This window comes from Dipodomys merriami, unplaced genomic scaffold (assembly GCF_024711535.1).
Source record: "Dipodomys merriami isolate MVZ:Mamm:240054 unplaced genomic scaffold, mDipMer1.0.p SCAF_59, whole genome shotgun sequence".
In the NCBI taxonomy this organism is placed as follows: domain Eukaryota; kingdom Metazoa; phylum Chordata; class Mammalia; order Rodentia; family Heteromyidae; genus Dipodomys; species Dipodomys merriami.
Window position 1 is genome coordinate 1,737,849 of NW_027206168.1, and position 11,654 is coordinate 1,749,502.

Below are 11,654 nucleotides of genomic sequence, written 5' to 3' on the forward strand. Positions count from 1 at the left end.
CTTCCTGTGCCTGATTTCATTTGGAAACGCTGAGTTCCGTGGAGTGAAGCTGATTTCATTTTACCATCAGAGACAGATGAGTCCAGAGGTTCACTTTCTCAGAACCCAAGTGGCTAGGTTCTGCCCTCTGATCCTGTACTTCTGGGGTGGTTTCCCTAAAACTTGCCTTGCCAAAAAGCTCCAATGTTCTTCAGAAACAAGGTGTTGGGAGGAGAACCTGGAAAGAGATTGTTCTCTGCAGGAGGTTAATCAGAATCTGGCCCCTTCCCTTCCAAACCACGGACCTGTTTAGGTTTGACCAGAGGGTCACTGGGCCTCCGGTAACTTCTCCTGTGACCTTTGGAAATGCTGAAAAACAATTCATGTTCAAGGGAGGTAAGATGCAAAGCAAATCGTGAGGTCTGGCAGCTTAATTGTGGTTGTCCATTGGAGACAGCAGCCAGGGCCCAGCATGGACTTTCTTCATGCTAGTCTTCCAGCGCTGTTGATAATTCCTCTGAAATGTCTCTCCCCTTGTGGGGAGGGGTAGCACTGGGGATTGCGCCCAAGGCCTCACACTTGCGGGGGTAAAGTTCCCCTACGTCAGCCAAATTCCCACCCCTTTTTGCTTTAAATTGTTTATGAGATAGGGTCTCATACTTTTTCTGAGTGACCTCAGACTATGATTTTCCTGCCTCTACTTCCCCAGCAGCTAGGATTATAGTGGGTTCTACCATACTTGGCTTGTTTCTTGAGCTAAGGTCTTGTTCACTTTTCCTAGGCCAGCCACTAATGGTGATCCTCCTATCTCCACCTTTTGAGTAGCTTTGGTATCCATCCTTTTAGACCCTCCTCACTAATCTCTGCATCCAACTTGTCTGACAAGGGATCTGAAGTCCTCTCCATCCAGGCAAGCAAAACAGTAAGTTAATATGTAATCAAAGCAAGCACTTTCCCACTACCCCTCTTCTTCAGAGTTCTCCATAATCTTGAAAAGTGCAACTCCTTATCTCCATATAACCAAAGACTAGAAGGAATAAGATCTATGTTTTAGTTGCAATTTTATTATTTAGTAGCAAAAAATTTCCATCATGGTTGTGCACAGTGGTTCAAGTCTGTAATCCTCCCTGAGAGGCAGAGATCAGAGGATCATGGTTTGAGGGCAAACCATACATACAAGTTCTCAAGACTCCATCTCAGCTAATGCTTGGGCATGGTAGTATACACCTGTTATCCTTGCAGGGGAAGCACAGTGGTTGTTCACCTGTCATCCCCAAGGACACAGGGAAGCACAAATAGGAGAGTTGAAGCTGGTATGGTCCAGATATGAAACAAGACCCTACCTGGAAAATAACTGATATCAAAAGGTACTGGCAGCCAGGTGGCTCACACTTATAATCCTAGCTAACCAGGAGTCTATGATCTACAGATCATAGTTCATAACCAGCCAGGGCAAGAGACCATGAGACTCTTTTCTCCAATTAACCACAAAAATCCAGTTGAGCTATGGCTCAAGTGGTAGAGCACTAGCTTTTTTTTTTTTTTTTTGAGACAAATTTAATGACATAAACAAATAGAGTCTAGTAGGTATTTTTATAATATTCTACCCTGCAACTAAAAAATATATTCTTTTTTATGAGCCAAATGTGTGTATACCATAACCTGATACCCTACTAAAACAAACAAATCATAAACAAACTTGAATTAATTAAAATCAAAGTAATGTTAGAAAGTCTCCACATTTTTAGAAATTAACTAACATGTTACTAAATATTAAGTTTCCAGGAAGAAGTCTTGATGAAAATAGAAAATACATTGACCTGAATGAAAGTGAAAACACAAATAATAGTTTTGTAGTATTCAGCTAAAGTAGTGCTAAGAAGAAAACTTACTTCACTAAATACATGTTGGAAAAGATAAAAGGTTTTGAACAATAAATTCCTAAATTGATCTCAAATAATACAACATAAGCAGAAAGAAGACAAGAGTAAAAGCAGAAATCAGTGAAGGAAGATTTTTTTAAAAAAATAGAGAAAATAATTGAAATAGAAAGCTAGTCTTGAAGATAATCAACAAAAGTCCATTATCTACTAGCATGCTAAACAATGAAAAACAAAATAAAGTGAAAAATACCAATATCTGGTATTAAACAGAAGATAAGATTACAGGAAACGAAATAACAAAAGGAATACTGTGAACCATGCTTCCATAATTTTGACCAAGTACATGAAATATACCAAATTTATTTGAAACAACTTATTACTCAAATCCTGGGATAGGCAATAAATAAATGAAGACAAAATTTAGTCATACAGAAAATTAATATAATTCCATGATAAAGTTAATTCTATAAGGATGATTTGATACTTTAAAAATGTTATCTAACTATAATCCCTCTGTACATCATCTTGACAATAAAATTAAATTTTAAAAAAGTTATTATAAATTATAAATGTAAATTATATATACCTTACCAATAATTATAAATTATAAGTGAAAAATTATTTGGCATATTTGAGACACATGTGTATGATCAAATTCCTCAGAAAACTGGGAATGGTAGAGAACATCCTCAATTTGGTAAATAATACTTAGCAAAAAAAAAGCTTGGGGTTAATATGCTTAATGATGAGCATGGAATGCTTTTTCCTTGAGATTGGGGTGATAAGAAAGGAAATAAAATGCTTACCAATCAGAAAGGAAATTTTAAAAAGCTTGTCTGTATCTGCCGATGAAGAGAACTGTAAAATTACAAAAAAAGCTACAATAAATTAATATGTAAATTCAGGCCTACTTTTATGTCCTATCAATCAATTCAGCAGTAGAGCACTAGTTTTAAGCAAAAAAGCTCAAAGACTGCTCAAAGACAGCGCCCAAGCCCTGAGTTCAAGCCTCAGTACTGGCATGTGCATGCATACGCACGTGTGCGCGCATGCAAACACACACACACACACACACACACACACACACACACACAAATAAATAAATAAATAAGGTGCTAACAGAGTGGCTCAAGTGATAGAGCTCTTGACTAGCAAGCGTAAGGTCCTAAGTTCAAATCCTAGTAATGAAAAAAGAAAGTTCCCAATAAGAATTCCTCTCTCCTAATGCCCCAGAGCCACTAATCTAAAGCCCCAGGCAGACCTGTCCTGGTTGCTGCTCTACTTCCCAAAAGCTCTCCCTAAGCTCCAGTTCCTTTCCTAGTCTGGCCGTTCAACTCCTTCTAGTCCCTCCTTACTCCACAACCTCCAAGTCAACTGGACCATGCCTCCTTGAGTCCCTTTTTCGTGGCTCACGGTACCTGAGTCATCACTAGGTCTTTTCAATAAGCTTATTTTCACATTAAGAAAGAACATGCTAACATGAGGAGAATGTTGCCCAAAGCCAAGGAGGGGCAGAGAGGCCCAGATATTTGGGATGCTATGGAGAAGAACTGGTCCAGTTGGAACAAGTGATAGGGAGCAAAGGGGGTGGGGGTGGGGGGGAGGGGGTGTTAGACCAGCCTGTGATGGCACTGTCCTTTCTCCTAGCAAAGCAAAGGGAGGTGTTGGACATTTTGTGGGCAAAGGCCAGGACAAGGGCAGATTTGGAGAGTAATCCTACAAGACCCGCCCCCCCAAACACTCAGCCAACAAGTCTTCTGCACATTAACATGATCCAAGCTGCTTCTAGAACTAGCACTGTGTGAGAAATGGGCCTAGATGAGGGACAGACCTTTGGACAGAGAATCACTTGAAGTAGCATCAGCCTGGCTACCTGCAAGTGCCATGGACACCAGAATGCTAATTGCATCTGCCTCTGTGTTGTTCATGGCAGGACTCCAAACCTAGAAGAGAAATCTATAGCCGGAGTTATTTTCTTCCCACAGGGCCTGCCTGGCCTTTGAGTGCTTGCTTAGGGAAAGTGCATTTTTCCCTCCAGTGTGGGCAGGAAATTCCCGACAAGTCAGCCTAGTGTGTGGCTGGGCTGACCGGGCTGCCATTGGCTGTGAGAAGGGGCAAGCCAAACAAGCACAAACTGGCCTCCGCACTGGTGTGCCTTGTCACCTCTCATGAAGCAGGCCTGAGCTTGGTTCTGACCCTGTGGCTTGGACAGAGTGGTAGCTCACACCTATAATCCTGCTACTCAGGAGACTAAGATCTGAAAAATCACAGTTTGAAGCCAGACTGGGTAGGACAGTCCATGAGATTCTTATCTCCAATTAAACACCAAAAAGCCTGAAATAAGAGATATGACTCAAGAGCACTGGAGTTGAGCAAAAAAGCTCAGGGACAGTGCCCAGGCCCTGAATTCAAGTCCTAGGACAAGCAGGCAGGCATACACACACACACACACACACACACATACACACACACACACACACACCACACAAGCAGGCACACACACACACACACAAACACACACACACACACACACATACACACACACCCTACAAGAAGCTACAACTCTACTCCCCATTTTATAAAATGGTAAAACTAAAGCCCACAGAAATTAAGTTGTCTATTGTCTTAGTCTGTTTGCCTGTTGTGTTTGCAGTTGTGGTTTTGAAACAGAGTCTCCCTCTGTAGTCCCAGCTGACCTCACACCCAAAGTTTCCAGCTCCATGCTATGTTTATAGACATGAGGTACCGTGCCTGGCTATTGGTCCCTTTTTTGTTGCTGTAACAAAATGCATGACTGTATAAATAAATTTATATAAAGCAGAGAAATACATTTATATAAAGCACGCAATAAATTTATATAAAGCTAGGAGCTTATTAAGGGCCTGTTATATAGGCTGCCAAGTCCAGGTTCTGGCACAACATCTCAGCTTCTGGTGAGGGCCTCATACACACCAAGACATCACACATGTGTTCCATGGTGAGACACAGCAAGCACATCACAGAGAGAAGAAGAGACCTTTACATAGCAAATCCCTTCCCACCATAACCCTTTAACTCATTAGTCCACAAGTAAATTAAGCCATTCACAAGGGCAGAGCCCCATGACCCAGCCACTCCCCAAAGACCACCTCTCCCAACTACCATTGCCAAAGTACTGAGGATTAAGTTTCTAATACATGAACGAGGGGGTGTGAGAGGGGGGAGGACAACTATTCAAATCATAAAAGCCATGTACATCAACATTCAGTTTGTAAGCAGAGGCATCAAAGTACATAGCTGGGCACTGGTGGGGGACTCCTGTAATCCTGGCTACTCAGGAAGCTGAGATCTAAGGATCCAGAAGGTCACTGTTTGAGGCCAGCTCAGGCAGAAAAGTCCATGAGATGTCATCTACAAAACAAAGCAGGGCTGGAGGCATGGCTCATGTGGTAGAGCACCAGCCAGGTTACCAAATAAACCAAGCAAGCTTGAAGTTCTTAATTTAAGCACCAGTGCCAAAAGAAAGAAGGAAGGAAGGAAGGAAGGAAGGAAGGAAGGAAGGAAGGAAGGAAGGAAGGAAGGAGGGAGGGAGGGAGGGAGGGAAGGAGGGAAGAAGGGAGGGAGGGAGGGAGGGAGGGAGGGGTGACACCAATCATCTGTGTGTAAGGACAGCAAATAAGAAATCCCCATCACCCTCACTCTGCTCTTGTCCCTCCCTGTCAGGTTTATTCAGAACCAATTTTTCAGTTCCAGGCCAAAGGTCATCTTCAACAACTAGTACAGTATTCACTGATCTCCAGGAGTCCATTAGTAACATCAATGTCCCAAACAAACCAGCTTGATCCAAAATAATACAGCAGCTCCAAAACTCAGCTGTAAAGCAGGTATTAATAGATCTAGGCTCTGCAAAAACAAGTCTCCGGGCCCCACCCTGTAACCCACCCCAAACTTTGGCCCTTTGATCATACATTGAAAGCCATTCAGGTGCCTTTAAGACTTGCAGCTCTTTCAATAATTAAAGGCCATCCACCAGCTTTTATTGCAGGCTTATCAGAGGTCAGGCAACGTGCCAAGGGCTTCACATCTCATATCTATTATCTCATTTGGCCCTCGCAAGCACCCTGGAAGGAAGGTACAATTCTTTTTCCTTGGTAGTACTAAGGACTGAACCCAGAACTTTGTACTTGCTAGGAAACCCTCTATCACTGGAGCCACACCTTCCTTCCCTTTTGATTTTTAGGGTTTGGGATTTTTTTCCCCCAGTTAACATCCTGGCTTCTTGCCCAGGCTGGCCTCCACCCAGACTGAGACCTTCCTATCTCCAACTCCCAAGTGGCTGAGATTACAGGCAAGGACCACCACACCCAGTCTAAGTTGTCATTTTTCTTAATCCTTGTTTTTTCAGTAAAGAAACTGATTTCAAGAGAAATTGAATAATGTGCTTCAGATGCTACAGCTTGCAGAACTGTGGGTGTGCTAAGCTAGGATGTGTACCCAGAAAGCTTAACTCTGGAATCTACCTGCTTAACCAACACTTGATTTTGGAAGACAGGATTTGTGTCCTGAAACTACTTGGAGATTCAATGTTGAGCACTTTAGTTTAAATACAGCAAAATTAATTCAACAACACTTTATTGCGCAACTAAAAATGCACATTTTTCCCTATTCTGTGTGTGTGATAGTCCTGGGGCTTGAATTCATGCACTGGGTGCTGTCCCTGAGCCTTTTTATTCTCCCCTCAAGTCTAGTGTTCTACCACTTAAGCCACAGCTCTGCTTCCAGTTCTTTTGGTGGTTAATTGGAGATAACAGTCTCTCAGGCTTTTCTGTCCAGACTGCTTACAAAACAGGATCCTCAGATCTCAGCCTTTTGAGTAGTGATAATATTAGGCAAGAGCCACCTGCAACTGGCTCCTTGAGCTTTTTTGTTCAACTCTACTACTAGAGCCATAGTTCCACTTCCAGATTCCTGGTAGTTAAGTGGAAGTAAGGTAGTCTCATGGACTTTCCTGCCCAGACTGGCTTTAAACCATGATTCTCAGATCTCAGCCTCCAGGGTAGCTAGGATTACAGGTGTGAACCACCTGGCTAGTTTTTCCTTTTATAAGACACTATAGGGAGTCAATTCCATGTCACTCCTGACCCATTTCACAGGACTTTATTCATTTGAAATGTTGAGAATAGACAAATCTGGAGAGACAGGAAGTACAGTTGCTTTGGGCTAAAGGAGGCCAGGAAAGTTGGATAGTGATGGTGAAGGACAAGGGGGTTCTGATTGGGGTGATGGAAATATTCTAACTTTTCCCTGGCTGTGGTGATGGTTGGCCACTCAGTGAAGACACTTAACATTGGAATGTGTGAGTTAAGTTGATGAGCTATTTGGAATGAGCACTGTATTATATAGTTGAGCTTTTTGGTTAGTGTGCATTAATTATGCAAAGAGATTTCACTGGGGTATTTCCATATGTGCATACATGCATACACTTTGATCATATTCACCGCCCACTACAATTTCTTTATCCCTTTTCCCCATTTTAGAAACAATTTTAATATAGTTTATTATTCATGTGTGTGTATATTTGTGTATGTGCATGTGTGTGCTGGTGTTGGGGCTTGAACTCAGAGCCCCATACTCAGCTCAGCTTTTGCTTACAGCTGGCACCCCTACTACTGGAGCCACACCTCCAGACTGACTTTTTCTGGTTAGCTAGAGATGAGTGTCTGGAGGATTTTTATGCCTAGGCTGGTTCTGAATTGTAATCCTCCAAATCTCAGCCTCCTGAATAACTAAGATTTCAAGCATAAGCTTCTGGCATACACTGCAAAAATTCCTTTTCTTTAAATTGTGAAAATACCATACAGAGGGGTTACAATTACATGGGCAAGGTAATGAGTACATTTCTTATCAAGCATTGTTGCCTCCTCTTTTGTTTCCCCTTCCCATCCTTTCCCATCTCCCTCCACCCCCCACCCTCCCATCTCCCCCACCCCCCACCCCCTCACCCCCGCCAAAGTTGTAAAGTTCATTTTTCGACATAACGACTTGTACATCTCATTGTTGCAATAGGTCCACCTGTATCCTTATTTAAACAATTTGTTTTTTTCCCTTCTCCTCCACAAATTATACCAACATCAAATACAGTGAAAGCAGGGGTTATACCGTGGGGGAGGGACAAACAAAGCAAACAAAAAAATCATCTTATAAATATGTTAGAAACAATCACAAGAAAGAAAAAACATTTGAATCCTTATTTTGGGGATTCACTTCACCTAACATCAACTTATCTGACCTTTTCTGCTTGTCTCAGACATATACTAGTTATTGCAAATAAGGGAAACCATGGGCCCTATGTTTCTTTGGGCCTGGCTTACTTCAATTAATATAATTTTTTCCAAGTCTTTCCATTTCCTAACAAATGGGGCAATGTCATTCTTACATGCATATAAAGTATTTCACTCCTATTCAACCTGATGCACTCTCTCTTTTTACCATCCTACTGGGACCCCACCCTCTAAACACTCCCTGATTTACACTCAAGTCACTCATTTTGCTTCAGATCTACATTCCACAAATGAAAGAAAACAGGCAGTTTTTGTCTTTCTAAATCTGGCTGTTTTGACTTAACTTGATGACCTCCAGTTCCTTCCATTTTCCTGTAGGCATCATAATTTCATTCTTTTTATGGCTGAGTACTCCATTGTACATCTGTACCACATTTCCTTTATCCATTCATCTCTTGATAGGCACCTAGGCTGATTCCATTGCCATTGTGAGCTGTGCTGCACTATACATGGGTGCACAGTATCTCTACTGAATGCTGAACTATATTCCTTTAAATATATACCCAGGAGTAGTATAGCAGAATTTTTGGAGGAACATCCATACTGATTTCATAGTGACTACACTAATATATTATCCTGTCAACAGTGTATAAGGGTTCCATTTTTCCCCACAACTTCACCAGCATTTGTTGCTGTTTGTTTCAATAAAACTTTGTGTGTGTCTGTGTCTGTGTGTCTGTGTGTCTGTACCAGTACTAGTACTTGGAGTGAAAGCCTGGACCCTGTCCATTAGCTTTTTCCAATCAAGGCCACTTGGGCCACAGCTCCACTTCAGGATTTTTGCTGGCTATTGACTATAAGAGTCTTTACTGCCCAGGCTGGCTTTGAACCTTAATCCTCAGATATCAGCCTCTTGAGTACCTAGGATTACAGGTGTGAGCCACATATGCCCAACTGAATAAAACTTTTTAAAAAGTAAACTATTTACTACATTACCCTTTTCTAAATATCAAAGTTTCAGTAAAGAAGACAGTAGAAGCCGGGCGCTGGTGGCTCACGCCTGTAATCCTAGCTACTCAGGAGGCTGAGATCTGAGGATTGCGGTTCAAAGCCAGCCCGGGCAGGAGAGACCGTGAGACTCCTATCTCCAATAAACCACCAGAAAACCGGAAGTGGCGCTGTAGCTCAAGTGGTAGAGCGCTCGCCTTGAGCTGAAGAGCTGAGGAACAGCGCCCAGGCCCAGAGTTCAAGCCCCACGACCGACAAAAAAAAAAAAAGACAGTAGATGTAAGACATAATTAATAAATAGTAGTTAATGACATATAAAATAGATAACACATGGATAGATGATAGAAGACAGATGATTAGCGAGATAGACCAACAAATAGGAAGGGAGGAAGAGAGGGACAACCTTTCTGTTTATTTTTTTTCTCCTCACATCCTCCCTGAGGGTGCAGAGATCTATCAACAAACAGTGAACAAGACTAAGTTCCTAAGATGACAAACAACCAAGACAGAGTATTTTGCCTGACACAAACATGCACCAGCACTCCCTCCACTGGACAGCTCAGCCCTTTCTCACCACTTCTGCCCGTCCTAATCTTTCTGATTTCTGTTACTTCTCTTAGGTATACATCAAGTCCCCTAGCTTCCAGATGTGTTTTCCTAGTGAGATCCAGGCAGATGCCATCCAGTCAGCAGCCCTTTGCTCTCTGTGCAGGATTAGAATACCACACTATAGTGATCCAGAATCATGTACAACCCCAGGGGAGTTTCTTTCCTCTTTGAACGCATTACGTAATTTATTTTGCGAGAGTATCCTAGTAAATTAATTCCATTTTTCATTGGCAACTGTGCATTTGAGATTGCACTCCCGGAAACACCCCTGAGATACACAGGGCCCAGAGACGGGAAGAGTCGGCCAGTGGTGAAATGCTATCCCTTGTTTGTCTGCGTACAGTGGACAGCACACATGAACGTGCGTGTACAGATTCACAATGGCATGCATAGCAGACAGATTTCTAGGAAAACAAACACCAAAGCGTGCACATTTTCCAAGGGGAGACCTCCTCCCCCCCACCAGGCCTCATATCTTGGCCTCTCATCCAGTGTTTCTCAATCCTCGCTCACTCTCATTATTATAACCTTATGTTCCCAAATGTCACCCTATGGAATGTACTTCCAGATGACAGGAGCTACTTATGGACACAGTTTTCCCTAATCTACACCCAAGAATGCAGGCTTAGCAGGTCTACAGAACAGTCTAGGAAGCTTTAGTTTTTGTTAAGTGGTGTTTTTTGTTTCATTTAATTTTTTTGCTATTAATAAGTGTCTGTTTATGGGATACAATGTGATGCTTTCATCTAAGGGTACATTACAGAAAAATTTAATTAAGCTAATGACCTCTCCTATCTATTCTTTTTGTGGTAATCATGTTTAAAAATAAGCCAAGGATCTGAACAGATATTTCAAAAGCAGAGATACAATGGCCAACATATATATGAATAATGCTTCAATTCTCTTATTCACTGAGAAAAATGTACATTAAAATCATGATGATGTAATACCTCACACCTATTAGAATGTCTATGATCAAGCCACTGATACCAGCGGCTCACACCTATAATCCTAGCTACTCAGAAGGCTGAAACGTGAGGATCATGGCTGAAAACCTACCCAAGGAAGAATCATTGGAGAGTCCTATCTCTAATTAACTGGTAAAAAGCTAGAACCAGTGGAAAAGTACCAGGCAGGAGCAACAAAAGCTGAGCAAGAGTTCAAATATCAGGACCACCCTGATTTAAAAAAAAAAAACTGAAAATACTGTCATATGATCTAGCAATCTCACTTCTGGGTATATATCCAAAGGAAGTGAAATCAGCCTGTGAAAGAGAGACCTGACTTCCCACATTCATCCAGCACTACTTATAACAGACCAACTGTGGAACCAGCCTAAGTGTCCACCAGTGGAAACTGTGATCTATGTGTTAACATATACTAATATATGACCTTTATAAAGAAGGAACTTCTGTTATTCATGATGACATGGTTAGACCTGGAGCACATGTTAAGTCAGACACAGAAGGACAAATTCTGCATAATGTCACTTACATGTGGAATCTCAAAAAAGTCAGTCTCATGGAAACAGAGAAGAAACAGTGGCTATGAAGGAAGGGAGAAGGATGGGGAAAGGGGTGGATGTTGGTCACAGGAGGACTCACAATGGAGGAACAAGTTTTAATGATCTATCAAATACACAGTGACCACAGTTAGTAATGGCATACACTGTCAGGAGCCATACAACATTTCAGTCAACACTGCATTACATATATGACAATGGTCCAATAAAATTCCTCTTCCTGGTGACATAATACCTGTCTCCGTGTACGTGGACTCCATGCTGTATACATCATGACAGAATTCCCCTAGAGATACCTTGCTTGGAATGCATCCTAGGGTTATATGGCATCTGACTATATTCCAAAATTGCTTTAAAAAAAAAGAAGAAGAAGAAGCTGTATTGTTTTGTTGA